The sequence below is a fragment of the Pleurodeles waltl genome, chromosome 8 (assembly GCF_031143425.1).
Source record: "Pleurodeles waltl isolate 20211129_DDA chromosome 8, aPleWal1.hap1.20221129, whole genome shotgun sequence".
NCBI classification, from domain to species: Eukaryota; Metazoa; Chordata; class Amphibia; order Caudata; family Salamandridae; genus Pleurodeles; species Pleurodeles waltl.
Window position 1 is genome coordinate 1,389,187,092 of NC_090447.1, and position 22,506 is coordinate 1,389,209,597.

The 22,506-nt window shown below is 44.0% G+C and overlaps 1 protein-coding gene and 1 pseudogene across 2 annotated transcripts in view; one reads left to right on the forward strand and one right to left on the reverse strand.

Moving 5' to 3' along the window:
* The window catches only part of LOC138248663 (transmembrane 4 L6 family member 4-like), a 163,522-nt gene that overhangs the window by 19,745 nt on the left and 121,271 nt on the right, over positions 1–22,506 (forward strand). The gene's annotated exons all lie outside the window — the stretch shown is intronic.
* On the reverse strand, positions 17,629–18,247 carry LOC138249599 (ribonucleoside-diphosphate reductase subunit M2 pseudogene; annotated as a pseudogene).

A 22,506-nucleotide genomic window follows, 5' to 3' on the forward strand; every position in this document is an offset into this window, starting at 1 on the left:
TCCTGAAACTAAGGGGGCTACCGAGAAAGAGCCAATGCAAACTGATACGGCTCGAGGACCTTTATCAGCTAGTGAAAGAGAACACAGATGAAGGAAGGGACTTTGTCTATATTGTGGTGCAGCTGGTCACCTAATTCGTGCCTGTCCTATTCGTCCAACCAAGCCTTTGGGAAACACCAACTCCCATCCTCAGTGAGAAGGGTGAGGACGGGATATCGTGAAATACCTTCCATTTGTTCTTCCAGGGAGGAAGGAACTGCTCTTTTTCTTTTACCAGTTATCCTTCACTTGACTGATGGCCGAGAAGAAAGAACCCTGGCTTTATTGGACTGCGGAGCCAGTGGCATCTATTTAGATGAAGCATGGGCCAAGGAACGACAGATAGCACAACTACCTAAGGAAGTACCAGAACAAGTACACACGGTGGATGGGTCCCTCTTGGCCTCAGGACCCGTACAATATACCACCCCTACTTTCTGCCTACAGTTTGGGAAACACCAAGAAAACCTTTCGTTTGATTTAATTTCATCACCACACCACACAACCCCTACATCAACTGGGAAACAAGAACTATTTCTTTATCCTCTCATTTTTGCCAGCACCACTGCTACCTAGCAGGGGATTATTGGTCCGCAAAAGGTCTTCTAACCGCACCCCCTAAGGTGGGATGCTCTATTAACGTCCTACAGGGAGTTCCCAGGCAATATCAGGAATATGCCGACGTATTCCAGAAGCCAGAAAAACCTGAACTGCCACCCCATAGAGAATATGATTGTGCCATTCCTTTAGAACCAAATACAGTGGTTCCTTTCGGGCGAATGTACTCTCTCATAGAACCTGAGAAGCAGATTCCTAAGGAATACCTTGATGAGAACCTACAGAGCGGGTTGATTGCTCCCTCCTCTTCACCGGCAGGGGCTCCTCTCTTCTTTGTTCCTAAAAAGACTAAAGATTTGCGTCCCTGTATTGATTTTAGAGGATTAAACAAGATCACTATTAAGGATCGGTACCCATTACCCCTCATTAAGGACATCCTAGAAGCAGTCAGAGGGGCAAAGAGATTCACCAAGCTGGATCTCAGAGGAGCCTACCATCTTTTAAGAATTAAAGAAGGTGATGAGTGGAAGACCGCTTTTAGAACACCTTTTGGTCACTACGAATATCGAGTAATGCCATTCGGACTCACCAATGCCCCTTCCATTTTTCAAAGGTTCATGGATTCTATCTTTTCCAATCTTTTGCAACAAACAGTAGTGGTTTATCTCGACGATATTTAAATTTTTTCTGTTCACCCAGAGGAACACTCTAAGCATGTTCGCCAAGTTCTAGAGCGACTCCGACAACACCATTTATTCTGCAAACCGGAAAAGTGCGAGTTTTACCAGACGGAAGTAAAGTACTTCGGTATTGCATTAACCAAACCGGAGTCGCCATGGATTCAGACAAAGTGCAAGCTATTTTGAATTGGCCATCTCCTTCTTCCATCAAGGAGACTCAGTGTTTTTTGGGATTAGCCAACTTCTATCGACAATTTATAGCAGACTTTGCACAGAGAACCAGCTATATTACTCAAACCCTTAAAAAAGACCATCTAAAAAAGGGCTTTTGTTGGACACAAGACGCAGAGTTAGCCTTTCAAGACTTAAAGAAAGCCTTTATTCAAGCCCCCATTTTACGACACCCAGACACCAGCAAACAATTCATTGTGGTCGCAGACGCATCCGAAAGAGCAATTGGGGCTGCCTTACTGCAAAGACAAGACTATGATGATCTAGAGCACCCGGTATTCTACCTTTACCATATCTTATCCGACTCAGAACAGAACTATTCCGTGCTAGAACGTGAATTACTCGCCTTAAAGACCACATGCACAGAATGGAGACACTTTCTGATGGGCTCGAAAGAACCCTTTGAAGCCCGGACAGACCACAGAAATCTACAGTGCTTAAGAAACTTTCAGTGTCAGAATAGCCAGCAGGCTCGATGGGCTTTCTTTTTCAGCCAATATGACTTTTATATCACATACATCCCTGGTTCGCAGAACATCCTGGCGGATGCCTTGTCCCGACGTTACCCTGAGTGGAGTGATTCTCCTGTTCAGAACCTATTTGACAATAACAAAATCATTGGTTTAGTACAGACTTTTTTAGACCAAGTCAGGTCCGAATATGCCAGTCTAGAAGACACAGAGTTGAATAAGTTGCGGCCGCAACTTCATATAGATCAAGGGTATTACTATCATGATAAGGCCCTGTTCTTACCCACTAAACTAGTACAGACTGAAGCCTTACGTATGTGCCATGATTCCCCCATCGCAGGCCATCGAGGAATGAAAGCTACTCAAGAATTTCTGCTTCGCTCCTTCTGGTGGCCAACTCTCAAGACAGATACGGAAGAATATGTATCATCCTGTCCTATATGTGCTCAAGCCAAGACACCCCGTACTAAACCAGTAGGTTTACTTCGCCCACTACCAGTTCCCCCAGGACCATGGCACACCATCTCCACAGATTTAATGTGCTCATTACCCTCTTCAAATGGAAATCACGTAATAATGGTAACCGTGGTCTCCTTCACTAAGATGGCTCACTTCACGGCCTTAAGAAAGTTGCCAACGGCAAAAGACTTAGGTCAAATCTTTACACAAGAAATCTTTCGACTTCATGGATTACCTCAGGTCATTATATCGGATAGGGGTCCTCAATATATCTCCCGATTTTGGAAACAATTCTGTAAGACCTTGGGAATCGAAGTGGCCTCATCATCGGGGTTCCATCCTCAAACTAACGGACAGACGGAACAACTCAATCAAGGCCTCGAACAATATTTACGTAGCTTCTGCAATGCTACACAGAGTAATTGGGCTACCTATTTACCGCTTGCAGAATTCTCCTACAACAACTCCATACACAGCGCCTCGAAGGTCTCCCCTTTCTATGGCTCCTACGGTTTCCATCCAAAGGCCTTTCCGACTCCCCTGAAAGATACTTCCAATCTTCCTGCCATCTCCTCCTATGTCCGACAACTACGGGGTGTCCAACGTGTTCTCCATTCCAACCTTGTGGCCACTAAGTCTCGCATGAAGAGGATAGCTGATAAGAGATGTTGTGAGGCTCCTCACTATCAGGTCCATGATAAAATTTGGCTCTCCTCTAGATTCCTACCTCTCCGACTCACTCAGAACAAATTCAGACCCCGTTTTTATGGTCCCTTCCTGATTCTTAAAAAGATTAACCCAGTGTATGTGCGTCTTCGCCTGCCCCGGACGTGGAAGATACACCCTGTATCCCATGTCTCTTAACTTAAACCTTACCTTCCTGATCCTTTTCACAGACAATTCTCCTGTCCTCCCCCTCTGTTGGTTGATAATGTGCCCGAGTACGAGGTCCTGGAAATCTGTGACTCTCGGTTTTTCCATGGGCGCCTCCAATATCTTATTCATTGGAAAGGCTACCCTATGAGTGAGTGTTCCTGGGAGGATGCCCCGTCAGTTCATGCCCCTCTTTTGGTCCGTCGTTTTTTCCGACTCGTCCCTCACAAACCTGGGGCCTCGGGGGGGGACCTACTGACGTGCCGCCGCGGCTGCAGGCTCAGGCGGCTGCGGCGCGGCATTTTACCACGGCCTGCATGCGGGCCGCGGGGAAAGCCGTGGCCTGCATGCGGACCGCAGGGGAAGCTGCGGCTTGCATGCAGACCGCGGGGGAAGCCGCGGCTTGCATGCAGACCGCGGGGGAAGCCGCGAGTCCGGCCAGGGGTCGTGGCACTCGCTGCGCCCCCTTCTTTTGTCTTTACAGCAAAGACAAACGCGGCAGGAGATAAGACCCCGAGTTGGGTCTAGATCCTGCCGCGCATAGCACATTTAGTGCGCTTTACATTTGGACATTTAGGTACTTCTGCACTTACCAGTATGCACAGGCAAAAGCCGGATACCTGCACATGATGGTGTTTTTATGCATGCCTTTTCCCTTTCCCAGCATGCTACCCACTTCCTCTCTTCTCAGAATGCATTGTTTCTTTTTGTTGGCCGCATGTTCTTTATTCAATGTTATACTCTTTTCCACAATCCAAGATGGTGGTGTTTCTACTTCCTGTTTCCTACTTCCTGTCTAGGGGTATATAAGGAGAATTCAGCTGCTTGTTCATTGCGTTGCAACACTCCTTTGGTGGTAGTCACGCTCCGGCTGGTTTCTTCTTGTGAATCCAGTATTTCCTGACCTGTCTTCGTCTCCAGTCTTCCTGTACTCTCGGATCCTCAGTTCTAACGCCCTTGTGCCCTCCTTCTGTTTCAGGGAGTTCCTGTTGGAGGTTTGTTACCCTATTGGGGTTTTTCCTCTGGGACTCCTTCTGGAGGGCACGGACTGTAGTGGCTTGCTCTTGTCAAACAGCACCGTGGCTACCGGAAGGGGTCGCCCATACCTCGACCAGAGCAGAACCTGCCAGAACCGGGGTCGTTCCCCAACTCTCATCAACTTCGACGGTAAGCCCCGTGAAAAACGTGACATAGTGTTTCTTTAACGTATGGCACTGTTTCCCCCTTTATATACAATTAGATCGCAGATTGAACTGGGAACTAGTTACCTTTCGATACCTAGTGTTTAATATTTACCATTCTCCCACTGATTTCCAGGCTGGAAATCTCAGCAGAGCATCACGGTCCATCCAAGCCCAGTTTGCTTTTAGGTCTTCTCTTCTGCTTTCTGTAGTAAGCCAAGTGGCACTAGTGAAGATGGTGTGCTACCCCAATGATAGCATTATTTTGCAAACCTTCTCCTGCTTGTCCTTCATTCCTTCTTCAGCTATGCCACACATCTGATTTGGTTGCTGTGGCGCCATTGGGTAGCTCTTTCCACTATAAAGCTACCTGTGACTGCAGGTGGATTAGGTCTTCTGGACTTAGAATGCTATTATTCAGCTGCACAGGTCCAATGGATCGCAAGCTGGCTTTCTGCCCACCTCCCTGCATGAGATGGGGTTTATCCCATCAAAGACTTTTAAGGAGGGCTTAATGCACTGCTCATTGTTTCCTACTGACCATTCCACAGATCACCATCCGGGGTTATCATGCACAGCTTTCTCTTGCCTTGCTGGAACCTGTAAACTCACTGACACGAAGAAACCCTGTGCTCCTGCACTACCTTTGCTAAGCCTTCCCACTGGCACAGGACGGCTGTGCTCAGAGCAACTCCATCAGTGGCATGCTGCAGGTATCTTAAAATTGGGGGATTTGTTTCTGGATGACAAGCTACTCAATTTCCAAACCCTTATGGCAGACTACCATCTTCACCCCGGTCAACTCCTTACTTACAGCCACCTTAAATAATCATTAAATGCCCTATTTCATGTCTGCCACCTAGCACTAACCCTACAAGAGGTGTGCCAGAAGGTCTACACCATAGGAACTGGTGGCAAACTGATAGAATGGATGTGCAGACCTTTCTTGTAACATAGAAACCACTCCAGGTCTTCTTGTCATACTACCTTAGTGATTGATTTGGCCAAACCTCTGCAAGGTACGGACTAGAGTAAAATACTGGACTTTACCCACAATGTATCCCACGGCTGTCACTTTAAGCACATTCATAGTGCTTCCTTGGGAATGCACTCTGCCCGTTGCTTGCCATTGGCCTTGTGGTTTGTAACTCACATTTTGTTGCTTTCAATTTGCTGGCTTTTTTTGTTTTAGGCTATGCAGCTTGAGTTCATTCCTTCCCTTGCAGAAACCTTATTTACAGTATCCTTACGAGTGCTCCCTTTCGGTAAACAGGCCTGTAAATCTTGTTCTTATCTCATCACGTTTGCTGTGCACTCTAAGAACAAAGTCAAATGTCAGGCTCTGATTTCGGTGGGAACTTAATGTTTACTTTTCTTTCTCTGACTTCAAGGTGCGAGGATTTATGCGACAATCTAGCTGGATACTGGGGTTAGAAAATAGTTTCTTCTATCACATGACAACATTTAAATAAACTTCAGAATATATCAGAATTAGGAGTACAAATGAAGCACATTTTTGTTCATCCTGAACTGTGCTGGAAACAAATACCTTTATATGATTAAAACAAATCATTGCACAGTATAGTTTGATTTGAAAAACTGTACGTCTGTGCAAATGTAATGATCAATTCAATAAAAAATGTGTTGTCTGTAATGGCAGTGTGTTACCACACCAATCATACTCCACTCTACACTGCTCTGCACCACTCCACACCACTGCACACTATTCTGTATCACTCCACTTTACACCACTCTTCTCCATTCTGAACCACTCCACATTTGCCACTGCACTCTGCTACTTCACACTATGCTTCTCTACTCTATTCTGTAGCACTCTACTCTATGCCAATGCACTTTCCGCCTCTCTACACCACTGCGCTCTGCTCCTCTGTACGCTATACCACTCCAGTCTAGGCAACACCAATCTAGTTCGCACAACTCCACTCTATGTCACTCTGCAACACTGCACTATATGCCACTGCACTCTAAGCTAATACATGCTATGATAGTGCACTTTACTCTGTAATACTCAACTCTATGCCCCTGCACTCTACATCAATACACTGTACGTCACTTTAATCTACTCTGCATCTCTGCACTCTATGCCACGGCACTCTACAATACTTTACTCTATGCCATCACACTCTATGCCACTCTGTGCAACTCCATTCTACCCTGCACCTCTCCATTCCAAGCCACTTCACTCTACTGTGAAACAATCTACTTTACGCCACACTGCACTCTGTGCCACTGCATTCTATGCCACTGCACTCTACCCTGAACCTCTCCACTCTATGCAACTGCACTCTACTCTGAAACAATCTATTCTACGCCACTGCACTCTACGCCACTCTGACTAGTGCACTCTAGTTCAATGCACTCTACACCACTGCACGCTGACACTTTACTCTGCAACACTGCACTGGCCACTACTATACTCTACACCACTCTACTCTGTACTACTACATTCTGCACCAATACACTCTATTCCACTGCACTCTATGCTACTCTACTCTGCCCCATGCCACTCTATGCCACTGCACTCTATAGCAGTGCACCTTAAACAGCTGCACTGTATGTCACTGCCCTCTACTCTGCACCACTGTACTCTGCCACTGCTCTCTGTGTCATTCTATTCCACTTTACATCACTGCACTGACACTCTACTCTGCAACATTGCACTCTCCACCACTGTACTGTACACCAATCTACTCTGTACTACTGCATTCTACGCCACTGCAATTTATGCCACTACACTCTATGCCACTATACTCTGCATCACTCCACTCTACGCAACTGCACTCTACAACACTATACTGTACTCTGCACTGCACCACTCTACACTATGCCACTGCACTCTCTGCCACGCGAGTCTACTCTGCACTCTATGCCACTGCACCACTCTGCACTACTGCATTCTCTGCCACTCTACTCCACTGTACCCTATGCCACTCTACTGTGTCCCACGCCACTCCATGCTAATGCACTCTAAACCACTGCACTGTACGCCAATGCGCTCTAAACAACTGCACTGTACCCCACTGCATTGTACTCTGCACCACTGGGCTCTTCACCACTGCTCCTAAGCCACTCTACTCCACTCCACACCACTATCCCACACACTTTTAGCCATGTTGAACAGCAGCCACTCTGGTGCATAACATGGCTAAAACACATTGGTAAAGCCAATAACTCTTACGTAAACAAGACCTATTGGCTTTGCCAATGTTTGTTAGTACTATGAGGTACCGAGGTTCCTGAAAGGACTGTGAATGTTTAAGTCCGTATTTTAAATATGTATTTGATGCCTCATCAGGGGGAGTAAGCGCTATATAAATATAATGACAACATAATATAGGCTGCTACAAAATGCGCAAATACAATTTGGTTAAATAAAAAAAGTGCTTCTCAAATACAGATTTGAATAATATAAAAAATGTTAGTATTAGGTATAAAATGTATAACAGTCCATTAAAACCACACACTCTACAGCTCACCATTACAGTACCTCTCTAAAGGAAAATATCTTTGCTATCAGAAAGCTTCAAGTGACTCCGTTGATTAAAGTCATTGCAGGTTTTCAAGCCCCTTTACATTTGCAGATTTACCAGTTACCCACATTTGCATTTCTTTAGAGAAGGAGACACCCTGGCAAGAAGGCCTTTTCTTATCTGTCTGCCCCTCCCTCACAACACAGGAGACTCCCTGCCCTTCATTCCAGCTGCAGAAACTGATCTGCTGGTAATTTCGCCCTGCCTCCTTTGTCCTTTAGGTGAAAGGCTGAAATTACGGACAAATGCTGTCCGTGAAGACTTTCATCATGGACAACAGACAGCAGGGCAAAACTACGGGCGGTCCGTGAACGGGTGGTCACCCTAGCTGGGAGCAAACAGGGGACTGTTGCCTGACGGTAACAGATAAAATACTTTAATTATTTCATACTTTGTAGGCTTCTTTAGCTTATGCTTCCCCCGTGATATGACCATTGTCCCAAAAACTGCGACATTTATTTAATAATCTGACCTTTGGCCCAAAAACCGGGACATTTATTCAAAATTAAGAGAAGCGTCGGAACACAGGGACAGTCCTCTAAAAACCTGGACTGTCCAGGGAAATCCCGGACGTCTGGTCACCCTACCATTTGCACATGTGGTGTGCTTTAGGACGGCGCAAGAGTCAGGCAGCGCTGGGTGATGCACTTTGCTTTTTTTCTATTTTTCTATAATATGTCACGTGGCTGTGCTGTCGAGCTCCCTTGGCTCGGGCACAAAATGGTGCCCTGCTCAAGTTTATCTAATACGACCCTTGATCTCTATGATGCAGATCTCTTTAAACATTATTGCTCTCAGTTCTGCCTCATATGTTTTGCAATGTATGGATTAAAGTGAACACATCAGGGAGGCCGCATTATGTCATTTCGTTTTCCTTAGTAGAAGTTAGGCCCCATATCCTCTAATCTCAACCTATACATTTATCTTAGTGATAATAAAATCTAGTGTGCTAAAGTGAAACAATCGAAAATATAATTTTTAATGTAAAATTTATACCCGACCTATAAATAAAATGGCAGTCAGGAACACTTTTAGCAGGTTATGAGGCTCAGATTGAGGTAAGAGTGGTTCCCCTCAGCCTCCACAGTACAGCTTTTCCAACAGGATGCAATGCAGAGGAGGCTCCGGAGAAATATGGGACCCAGCAGTCATCTCCTTAATATCATTGCCATATTGGCACAGGCAGCGAAGCAGAAGATGCTGGGGTGTGGAGCGCAAGATTCGCAGTCTCAAGGCCTATACACTCGTGCTTCCCACGCCCAGTCAGCTGCTAGTGAGGCTTGGCAGAGTGGGCATGGATGTTTCATAGCATAGGGTACGATTACAGTGACTCACCCTGCATATCCAGACAACCTCTTTAATAGCACACTCTGAGGCCTTTTAAAAGAGTGGTGGAATTGAGAAAATTTCCCTCATTGTCCTCTCCCCCCCTCCCCCCCACTCCCTTCGGAGGCTGCTGAACATGCACTAGGAACCAGGAGCTGTTTCACAATATTTGATGTGAGATGCCTATATTCCTGGGAAAGACGCCTGACCACAAGGGGCAATATTCCAGCAAAGAATCATGCTGGCGGAAAAGAGATGAAGGGCCCGTTGCTTAACCCTCCTCTTTAAAATCGTGTGTTAGGGAGACACGAGTAAACAATGTTTTTAGCTCACTTACATATAATTGTAATATAGGTCTGACAGTTTAACAAATAGAGAACATAAATGCTGACCTAAGTGATATAACCTCACCCAAACTATTAAACCCTTAAGTAGAAGGCTGTATAACCAGTGAACATGCTTATTCATTTGAATGTTTCCCAGTACAGGATTTGGAACCTACTGATGAAGCATAGCACACTCTGTAGGTGACTCTTCTTCATTCTATTTGAGAACATGAATGTTTGTTAATTCCATAAGAGATTTGGCTATTTCTTCCAGGAGTTCTGTGCTTTTTTAATGTTTATGGAAATCATATAATACTTGATTAACTCTTCTCACTCACTCGTTAGTTACCTGTGTTGTACCTGTCCTGCATGTGTGAGAGAATCATGTTACGTTCCTTCTGCTACTGCCACCTGTCCTTAATCTATTTGTGCTAAGGAAGGTTGCAACGACGCTAACCATGGTGAACCTTTATTGTTTTGTGAAGTTCAGTATAAAAGTTTCCACTACAGATAAGAAAAAAAAAGTTTGCATTGTCAATGCCTCTTTTAATGTATTAAATGAGTAAAAGAGTTAGCCCTCACAAAATATATGAGCAGAGCTTACTTTTGAATTTACACATGAAATAAGCATTTTTTCGACATGGAGTAGTCGACTTAATAAAATTAAAAAACCAGCTAACAAGACAACTTTGTTTAAGAGTTGATAGGTGGCCTGTTGTGCTGTTTTTGCCAACAACATTTTGTATGCTGGGGTTTTAAGCCCGTGGTGAAACTGTTACAAGGAAAACCACAAGCCCCATAACGCAACATTTTGTTGGTTGAAAAAAACAAACCAAAATAGATTATAGAATTCTATGTCATAGGGCCAAACAGGAGAGTTGTGAAATGCAAACTAAACTTTAGTTCCTGGCTTGCTTCCTTTTTTCTTGTTGACAATCATGTCTTAAGTAGCATAGTGGGTATGAAGGCAGAGATAACCTTTCTGATGCAGTTGCAAGCATCTCACTACTACTGGAAAAGCATCAACACTCCTTAGAAGACCTGGAAAAAATATAATTAACTAGAAAAATGCCATGAACATCAGTTAGACATGTCTAAAGACACTCAAAAAGGAAAACCTAAGTCCTGTCAACGTATTCTTGAACACATCCTCGCCCTAGAATGTGGTGCAATTTAGGTGGGCACTGACAACACCACTGTGAAGTGTACCATTTTAACAAGCGCACCACATTCTGCAGGTGCAGCCCCATGAGGGCTTCCACTGCTCTCAGCACAAGATGACACCGCGCATACTGTAGATCTCTCTCTAAGGAGGAAGAAACAGTTCCAAAAATACCACATGGCAACCTTCTTTAGGTCTACCTGGAGACAGCTTTGGGTGTTTGAAGACCTAATTTCATAAATTTTTTAAAAATAGAATTAGAAGACGTAGAGAGAGTAAGACTGATCCAGCTCTTTATAGCCATTATCTTTTATGTGCTTTTCTTGATTTGTCACTGTGTGAATGAGCTGTCCATCATGGCCATGGCACTTCGTAGATAGTTATATTGTCCCATTTGTGTTCCCATCATGGTTGGGGTATCAAGTAGTCCTTTTGTAGAGTGAAGATGCACATGGCGTGGAGCTTTTAGTTAAGAGGAAAGCACAAAATGAGTGAGAGGAAACTTACAGACAGCTGTTGTTTTCACCCTCCGTTATTCGTAACTGTGTTGACAAACAGAAGAGAACGCACCGAATACCTAGGTTCATCAAGTGGCTGTGGGTGCTGCTGCCATAAAACGCAACAGTGTCCTTCTTACCAATTTCCCCCTGCTGTTAGCTGACAGAATTAAATTAAAGCTCTGCTTGTCAGGGGTAAGGTCACGGTCCCCAGACCATCCCTGCCTCCCTAAAGTATTAAGGCTGGCCCCTGACCTGGTTTCTGAGGCCTGAGAATTGGCTTACCAGGAGGTGCTGAGTACTGGGGTTTTTCCGCCCTCCTGGAAAGAAGCGATTGTAATCCCTCTTGAAAAGAAACCAGGAGGCAACCCTAATGATCTTAAGAATCTTCGCCCTATCTCGTTATTACCTACAACAGCTAAAATTTTAGAAAAGCACCTTAATATCGAATTTGCCCGTATTCTTCAGGAAAATGGCTATTTGGACCCCTCCAAGTACGGGTTTCGTAAAGCTCAGTACCAAATCTGCCCTTATTGCCTCCATCGACCCTATCCGCCGGATGGTGGACCAAGGTGTGGGAGCCATTCTGGTATTATCAGATCTTTCGGCTGCTTTTGATACCTCAGGTAAGAGATGGCGCTCTGGGTATTCTACAGTCATTTTTGTGTAAAAGATCCACCATTGTGGGTGAGAAATTTAGGGATTCTGTTTGACAATACCTTATTCTTTGACCTACAGGTCAACCATACTACTAAAACTTGTTTCTGGTTGAATAAAACCTTCCAGAAAATTCTACCCCTCGTTCCGAAGGATCTCAGGATTTCTGTGATACTTGCCTTGGTCATATCTAAACTCGATTACTGCAATGCTTTAATGCAGAATATCAATCAAGGCTCTCTTCAGAAGCTGCAACTTATACAGAACACCGCAGCCTGCCTGGTGCTGGAACTCCTGCGGACAGCGTCTCCCAGTGAGAGTCTTACGCGGCTGCATTGGCTGCCAGTAGGGAAGTGCATTTTCTTTAAGGCTCTTTGTGTCACTCATAAGGCTTTACATTCCCGGGGATCGAAATATCTTTGCTTCACCTTAAGATGGTATGTGCCTAGCCGCCACTTAAGATCCACCATTCTCTACCCGGCCTCAGTACCCTGGTGCAGGAAATCCAAATGGGGTGAGAGAGCTTTTTCGGTGGCGGCAGTTAAAATGTGGAGTATTCTCCTGCTCCCTATCAGGAAAGTGGATACTTTTATGCCTTTCCGGAAACAGCTTAAAACTTGGATCTTTGCCCTATAACTTGTCCCTGTTAAGCTACTTGTGGCATCCTGCTCTCTCACTGCTTTCACTTAGTGCTTGGATGCTGCGGCTAGAACGCACTCTACAAATACATACACACACAAACACACACGCACACAGACACAAATGTAATTTAGGATTCTGGGCTCTCAAACACACTCAGGCCCTAATTACGAGTTTGGTGGGCGGAAAAGGCCACCTGCCAAACACCCGTGATCAGGAGATTGACAGTGCGGTCTCCTTCCCGCGCCCTATCATGAGTTTCCCGCTGGCCCAGCGTGAAACGCACAACATTGATGCCGGCTCATAATAGAGCAGGTGGCAATGCTTTTGTGCATTGGGTGCACAAGCACACGTTGTGCAGATCACTATCTGCAAAGCAGACAGTGATTTGCGCACCAGGGCTGGCCAGGGGGGCCCCCCGGCACCCTGTCTCCGCCAGCCGTTACATGTCAGTAAAACCGCCATGTAAATGCCGATGGGGAGAGGGGTCGTAATCCCCAGGGCATCGTTGCTTGCAGATTGGGACCACCGGTAACGCCAGGCTTTCCGAAAAGTGGCAGTGCTGGCGGTCTGACCGTGGCGGTAACACCACATTCATATTGTTGTGGTCGGACCAAGGCTTTGGCAGCAGTCGAACCACGACGTGACCCTGGTGGATCATAATGAGGGCCTCAGTGTCACTGCACCTGCTTCTTAAATTGCTAAAGATCAGCAGTCAAAAGAGGTGGCCTGTAGATCTCATTGGCAAAGAAAATGTTTCATTTGCATGTCTTGAACCCTATATTACACCACAATGTGTGATCAGTAGTATAATTTGCTTCAAAGATATTAATGGTGCCCTCTCTAGATTAAGATGTCCTTAAAATAGGGGACGTAGCATATGATATATAATTCTCTATTCTGTTCTTTTCTGTTTGTTACCACAGCTTGTAATTACGAGACAGTGTGTGTTGTTTGATTTATTTACTTTTTTGGCTATCTGACAAATTAATTGATGATTTATGACTGCTTTATTCAGGAGGTGGTTGCTGTCTGGCTGCCTTACCCTGTCACAGACTAACCATCATTATATATATATTTTTTTCTAACAATATAATATGTTGTTTAGACACTGTTTTGTTCACAAAATAAAGACGTGCATTTAGGCCTTTTAAAAGGTGCAACAAGTTACTGGCCTTTTGTGCAGATTCTGCTGCTATTGCCATTTGACAATATAAAAACGGTGTCCATTCAGGTTTTCTTAAAATGCATCAAAATTACTTGCCTATTGCCCACATTCAAATGCTGTTGTAACATTGTCATTCATTCATTCAATAAGCTTTATTTGACAAAAAATTGCCATAATTGCACCACACATAACACACTAAAACACAGATTCAAAAAGACAATAAAATAAAACAGAATTACCCCTCAGCAGGACATAGTTCTTCAGTATACAAAATGCATTTCATAATAAATAAATGAGCATATTAAAATACAGTATTCAGTGCAAACTCAGCCGGCAAATCGCATAATGAGGAACGGGATCCATGTCAGCAAAATCCCTAGCGCAAGCCACCTCGCTATACCCCCGCTACCACTAAACATATTCCATTGTTTGATCTCGTTTGCTCTTATGTGCCAGGCAATCCCCCAAAATTTTGCAACTGCGGAAGTAAAGAAGGGGCTTGAATCAGACCTCAAAATTCTCAAAGCAACCACTCTGATGCGCGTGCCCAGAACCCTGGCAACTGGTCTAATCCACTTTCTGCATGGTCCTGTGTGAGACCGACATGCAAAAATACATGGCCAACTGATTTCTTTGTCAGGTTGCATCCAGGGCATAGTGATGATGCTCGTGAAAGTCCCAAGCGATGGGAACCAAATCTAAACCTTACATATAGCTTCCTTGGCACTAAAATAAAATCTAGATTTGGTTCTAAAACCCTAGTGGCTTTGAAGTCCAAAAAGACACTAGTTAAGGTACTCGTCCCTCCCACTTTTAGGTCCTTCTGCAGGACCCAGGCCCAATACCTCCTCTTTAATTCCGCTTTCGCAGGGACTGTTTCTTGTTGCCTTGCGGCCCAAGAGATCTGGAATCCTAATGCACAAAGCAACTTCTTAATCTTTGTGAACCATGCTATCCTATCCGCCCGGCGCTCCTAAGTACCTCCCCACGAGCGGAGGCATAGTGTTCAAGTTCTTGAGCCATCAACCTTCTCCAGAATAGCAGGGGGTGCAACCTAGCTCTGTACCTTATGGACTTCCAGCTCAAATCTTGTTTCATGGGCAGAAGTGGTGTACTAGCAGGTAGCTGGACCAGACTCCTAATAAATGTATGTTCATTGACACCCTCAAACCCCCATAACTCTGTGCCATGTAAAACTGAAGCCACTGCTTTTACTTTGTAGATCTGTTTAGGGGCAGCTACTGGCTTTGAGAAGGAAGCCCTATGTTCACATGAAAGAGTACCCACCACTTGACTCAGTTTGCTTCCTATTTTATTAACATGAGGTTGCCATACCATATTATGAGCTAACTTGATGCCTAAATAATCAAATGTGGTCACTCTCTCTAGCTTATCACACCTCAAAAGTCAGCGTCCCCTTAAAGGACTTATGCGGGCTGATAGCCATATACTTGGTCTTACTGCTGTTAATAACCAGGCCCTTACTGTTGCAAAATTCTTCATATCTGGTCAACAGCCTCTTCAGGCACACTGCAATAATGTAGTGATATTATGGTTGCAAAAACGAAGGGGCATCTGCCAGTGGGAGAGACCTCATTCAAGAACAAGGAGTGGGGGCAAGGACACACCCCTGCCTAACTCCTTTATCAATGGCAATAGGTTCAGTAACCTATCCCTGAATCTCCCACCTAATAACTGCTTGGTTGTTCTCATGCAATCGGATGGTGATCGATACAATATCCCTCAGCATACCCATATCTGCCAGCGTAGTCCGTAATTTATTCTGAGGAACCGTGTCAAAAGCCGATTTTAGATCAATAAAGGCCACAAATAGGCTACCTTTTCCTAGCACTACAGACTTCCAATATACCAGCATAAACCTAAAAACGTGGTCTATGTTGCTAATCTTAGGCCTCAAGCCAGCCTGATAAGGAGACAAGATATTACGGTCCTCAATCCACTCCAGAGCCTTACCTAATAATGTCCGACTAAAACTTTCTGCGCTGCATCTATTAGATTTATAGGCCTACAATTTATGGGGAAATCCCTTACTCCCGTTTAATAAATTGGTACCACCTCTGCTAACTTCCAAGAAGTGCGGGTAGGCATACCTTTTGCTATTTGGTTGGCAAGATCCAGCATATATTTTGCCCAAACTCCCTTATCATGCCCTGGAGTCAATAGACGTAACAATCACCTTCAAATTAAACATATCACTACAGCTGATTGCGGGTTCTATACAACTGCAATTATACGCAGCATCCGAATGACCAGATGAGTAGAGGGACCTCTGGGACAATCACATTATCAGGATCTGTACAAGATGTCTTACACCATCCCCTACCCACTAAATTACAGAATGTAATGCTGTCACATGATTCACATGCATTTTTGAGGTCCTGCCATCTGTTTTCCTCCCAGATCTTCTTATCATGTACCTAAGCAATCTTATAAGATGCCCTAAGTCTCGAAATGCTATTTCCATCCTTTGATTTCATGGCTTTAACCAAGCCTGCCCTAGCCAATCCACACCGCTTATTGTACCAGCTTGCCTTCTTGAATAATTGAGGTTTTCTTTTCTTAGTTACCTCAGGAACTGTAAAGAACAAACAAATTCCATCAAAGAGAGCTGCATGGATATCACCCCGATCATCCTAGCTCCCGTTGCCAGATGCCCTCACATCCATCGCACGAAGCGTGGAGTTTACTAGCCTTGAAATTTCCCTGAGCACCTCCATTTTTAAGGCAACTCTCTGTCACTTAAGGCAACATCTATCATTTGTCAGACAGAGCTCCTGGGTGTGACTAAGGGGGCATCCATCACATTCACATTACCCCAAAAGTGGTTTCATTGAGAGGCACAAGGGATTATGGTAACACTCAACAGTTTCCCTTAGTGCTATGTTCAACAAAAGCCCACAATCTGAGATCCATTAACACATAGGACATGATTACGACCTTGGCGGAGGGGATTACTCCGTCCAAAACGTGATGGATATCTCGTCTGCCATTTTACAAGTTCCATAGACTATTATGTAACCATGAAAGGTGGACAGGCCAGCCTGAACTCTCCTTGTTCTACCATTAAGTGCTTAGAGCCCATATTCAAGTTTTATAGCCTTTACTTGTAATGCCACCTTTGTCCATCTTTTCACAGGTGCTAAACTGAGCTCTGGTATTGACCACTGTTCATCTTCCTCAATCATAAGATAAGTGTCATCACTGTCTAGTGGCTCAAATGTGGTATTAAAGTTAAAATCGTCTTCAATAATTAAAGAGTACCTAGATGGTGTTTTGTGTAAACGAGCCTCTAAGCACTGCAATGTATACGAATAGGGACCCCCTATTACCCCATCTCATAACGATTACAGATATGTATCCCCATATTAGATCTATTTTTTGCCTGACTAGCCAGGATATCTAAATGGGATGTCAGGAGGAGCTTAAAAGTGCAATTCAACTCAATTTTTGCCCAGAGCAATAGCCCACCCGAGGGCCTGCCCTTAGCACCATGAATGGCAGAGCTAAAAAATAAAATTAGGTAGCCATGCCGATACTTAGGTTCTGTGCACCAAGTTTCCTGCAGCAGACAAATATCAACATTATTAATAAAGGCATTCCACTCTGGGAGGTGCAGCTTTGAACTTATCCCAGCCACATTCCAGGAAACAAGCAAGAGACTGCCCGACCGTGTCACGTGCGGGTATCAAATTGTTTCTGATCATGCAGTGAAAAGGCAGAATGCAGACAATGAAAGCTCCTGACTCCTCGCCCTGCAGATAGTCGAGTGCAATGATTGTTTATGCTCTCTTTAACATTTACCATCGACACGTGGGAGGGTTTCGATGGCATTGAAGAGAAACTCCCTTCATTTGGAATCCTTAATGTGTGTATTGATAAGGAATACATTTCGGAGTGTATGTTCTCCATGGCAATTTGGAAACCATAGAAACAGTGGGCTACTGTGACTTGCACTTTTTTCGTAAAATGTTCAACCAGGTTCTCGTTTACAATGCCACTGCTGGCTGCAAAGCACGCAAAACATGGGACATAAAGTATCACTCATCCGGCTTCATAGATTCCCAGTGCTGCGGGTCTTTTGAAGATCAACCTCCTCCGCCGTCTGAAGCGAGGCTTCGGCTTTTTTGTACATCTGCCAGATGTCTCTATACTTGATGCGGAAGATGAGGACAAATTGAGGGTTCTCTTTAAGCAGAGGCTCCCCCTGTACCTCCAACAGTCGGCTCACTTCACTCTTCACTGATCCTTCTCGGCTTCATTAAAGATATTTCGTATTGTCTTGGTGGCCCGTACCCGGGTGATGCTGAGGGTGGGCGCGTGTTTTCCTTGTCAGTCAGAGCCAAACTCTTGAGAGGAGACAGACCCAGGTTCTTGTTTTTAGCAGACAACAGGTTGTGGGCGGAAAGCATGTTGAGAAGATTTTGGGTTGAAAGTTGAGCGCAAAAAACTAAATACCCCGGAGATCATCACCCACATTGAATGAGAAGGCTGCAAACGGACATTAAGGCTTTTTAAAAACGGCAACAAGTTACTGGCCTTTTGTGTAGATTCCACTGCTATTCCCATTTGACAAAGTAAAGACTGGTGTCGATTCAGGTTTTCTTAAAATGCATCAAAAATACTTGCCTACTGTCCACATTCAATTGCTGTTGTAACATTGTTATTAAACAACCCATTAAATTCTCTTGCTAGCAAAAAGTACTAAAAGAGAAATACGAACTACCAATCTGCCTTAAACAGTTTTCTTTGCACACGCCCCTTCCACAAACACTAACCTTTCATAAGTATGCTAAACCATTCTCTACCATTTCCTTTTGCACAAACTCTATTACAGCAAAGTAATGACTTCTTATTACAAGTAGTGCTCTTGGCCTGTGACTTCAAACGTTCTAAATATTCACCATTTGTAAAAAAAAAAAAAAAAAAAAAAAAAAAAGCTATTTTACCAATATACACATATATAAAGACTTGTCAGTGTTATTGTATAACACTTCTATATCTAACCACCTTTTCTTTCATAATACGTTTTCACTTCCTTTCAGAAACTTTCCCTTTTTATTGTTTATACTGTTGAAGCAATATACACAATTTTATGTACCAAACAGCATACAAATATCATAAAAAATAAATAAAAGACATACTCCCTTTACAAAACTCTATAGCATGTTAAAAAGTGCTAAACAAAATACGAGATAATCCTACTGGCCTTTTTATTTTAATTTCATTTATTTCTGACCCATCATATTCTATTTTGCTGTCCATAGTTGTTGTACACAAAATAAAAGCACCCCTGTTAATCCCCATGTGAATCAAAGTATTGGTTAGCACAGTGGTTCTTAACCTGTGGTCCTACTCAGGGGATTTGTGACTGCTTATAAAATTAAATAATATTAACAGATAAATAAAGTGTAAGAAATAAATAAGCAAAATATACAATTGAAAAAATTGTAAATGTTCTGTAAATGTGAAGGAAACTGAAATTGAAGGTTAAAAAGTAAGGTAGTGTCCTCAGATTGATTTGTGGGAGCATTGCAAGAGCAGCAACCAGAAAATAGTATGGACATTGTTAGATCTGAGTCTCTTGAATGGTAGTCCCCCAAACCTTTTGCCTTCTCCCCTCCTGTTTTGGCAAATTCGTTGTTGTTGGCTTTAGAACTCTATGCATGTTACCACTGCTAACCAGTGCCAAAGTGCTTGTGCTGTCTCCTGCAAACATAGTAAAATTGGGTTACACCCAACTAGCACATTTAATTTTCTTATAAACCCCTAGTTAAGTGGTAGTACATGTACCACTTGCCTGTAAATTAAATTCCTCTAGTGGTCCTGCAGCACCTAATGTGCCACACACTTAAGACTTAACTCATGTCTCAGGCCTGTAATTGCAGTGTGTGTGCAGCTGTAAACAGCCATCTTGACCTGGCAAAATAAACCTTTTGCCAGGCCTAAACCTCCCTTTTTCTGTTTTCTGTTTTTGCTGTTTCTTTACCATATGAATACAGATGCAATACTGTCTATACCCCCCTCTATATTTATTTATACAAAAGGAATGAAAACTTTTGATGAGTTTCTTATGCTGCACTGAGCTTTCCTGTGCAGAGCTCGGCATAATAGCAGCATGTACAGTGTGGACCAAGTATCGGAAATGCCTTTGACTCTAACCTGGATCTGCAGTCGTTCCAATCTTCCATTAATTTACTCTTTTATCCTGAGTAACAACATCTCCCATGTCCACGAGCAGGAGCCTGTTGTGTATTTGTGATTGTGAATGAACGCCAGGGTTTATTTTAAAGCCTCATTCATCTCTAATCGTGTATTGTACAGAAAACACTCACCTTGTACCTACCTTGACACAATCTACACTTTTCTGTTAACTCATTTTAAAAACTCCAATTTTTTTACCGCCCTAAATCTCCGGATTATATGGTCTCCAGAATACTCTCCTGCTATATTTTAACTACTTCCAGTCCGGGATGCAATTTTTAGGGATTTGTCACATGGCGCTGTATCTTGTTTTTGTTTGCCACAGAGTTCTTTGCAATCATCCTGCACCCGTTCTAGGGTTCAGTTTGTCTGTCTTCCGCTGTGTTTTAATCAGTTGTGCTTCTGCTATCATTAACCTTTCATCCAGTACCGGTGAAACACTAATCCTGTCTGTGCTGTGAGCGTCCACCAGTCTGGACTGAGGGAGGTGCCCTCAGTTTGTGTCTACTTGTGATTGTGTGACCTTCTGTTCTGTTGTTGTCTACTTGTGATTTCTCTTTGTTTGTCCTTTGCATGTTTCTTTGAGTTTTCATCTCTGCCAGCCTTGGCTCTGCTTGGTTTCTTTTACTGATTAACGTATCTGGTAAGAGCCGCTGTGTTTATTCTCCATTTTGCGAGCATTTCCGGTTGTATCTCTATTCTGCTGCAATAGGAAGAGCTGCCATATACGATAGCCTGTATATTCCTTTGGGGAATGAATACAAATCTTGAGAACTATGGCTGTGTTCCCTTGACAACTCCAGAGAGCCACTCATTCAGAGAGTACAGTCCCCAGGTTCTTGCTGTGAACACTTATCTATTTATAGAACCGGGCTAGCTTTGCCAGTTTCTGCTGTGTTCTCTTTTGACGCGAGTTTGTGAATATGGGCAGCAAATAAATATTCAGGTCCATTCGTTAAAGAGGAGATCTGCAGTTTTGTGCAAAGTATCAGGCAGCGCAGTATATGGTATCACTCTAAGTATCATCCTTAGCAAGAAGAATGCCCAGTTCTTTAGATGGGCACGAGCTGTCAGGTCCCTGCACTTCTTTATCTTGAAACTGAGGATGCCAACACTTCTCAGAAGGGGCGCAATAGTTTTAATGGGAGAGTACCAGCCCTTCTCAAAGGTAAATAGGTGCTCTGGGTTAGTGAGTATTTGCACTTCCATGTGCCCTGAACATACGTGAACCCTTCTCCAGAACTTAATGTGTAAATAATATACATGCAGGGGCCAAAGTATTTCGTATAAGCAGCAGCGGCTGCCACAAATCTCAATGGGGGGGGGGCACGAAGGTTAAGGGGGAAAGAACAAAAAAAAATTAAAAGAAATAAAAAGACACTTACCTTCCGCCGCTGCTGTCTCCTGCCGCCTCGCTCATCGCTCTTGGTGTCCCAGCATTCACTCGGACATCAGCACAGGCACCCCAGCAATTCAGATGCTGCTTTTGTGCTACACCTAGCATGAAAGCAGTGCCAGGATTGGTCTGAGCAGCTCGGACTGTCGCTCCGACACAGCCCTGGGGTCTATGCAGTTTCTCCAGCCCGGCTGTTAAACACAGCTGGACTAAAGAAACCTAAGTAAGAATGTGTGTTTGACCGTCCTGAAATGACCGGCCAAACACACATGCACATTTAGGTGCACTCTCCCCTCCTCCACTCCTCCCGTGGCCTAGCCCCGCCCCAACCCATACTGCCCTGTGCTGCTGGCTGAGCCAGCAGATGAAAAATGAAACAGTAGTGGAACTATTGTTTCATTTTTCATCTCCTGACTCTTGGCCAGGGGGCGACAAATGCAGGCGTTTCAGCACACCAGCGCTGCCTGGGTCGATTCCACCTCAAGTCTCTTCCACTTCGCTCCACCTCCCTGCCCTTCTTTTATGTAGCACTTTCTTAATCCAACAGCCCCTCCTGCCTCTTTAGCCCACCCTTGCAGGTACTTTTTCATCCCTAATCCTCCTCTCTCACTGTTGTCCTGTCTTTCTCTTTGTTCCTCCATTTTCTTCCTGTCTCTCTTTTGCTTTGGTCCAATTCTCATTATCAGGATGACAATGAATCCCGGTCCCCAAAAATGAGTGCTGGTGCTCACCACCTGGAACCAGTGGCATAACAAATCTTTTGAGAGAAGAGGGCTGCACGGAGTGGTGCGGGGGGCCCTGCTATACCCGTGCCCTGATATTTGCCACCCACCCTGTTGAAGTACTTCATCACTGATGCCCAAATGCACAAAATCAGTATAGTTTCAGTGATAGAGTTAACATCAAAGATAAAATAGCTAACCATGTTGAGTCAATGTACACTGCAGTCATTCACATAAGATAAAGTAGTCTTTTTTAGTACTCTGCAGTAAGTCTTTTGGAGTATAATTGAGTAAGACTTTTGCTGTGCAATAGAGTACATCTCTCGCATGGCTGTAAGGTAAGTATTTT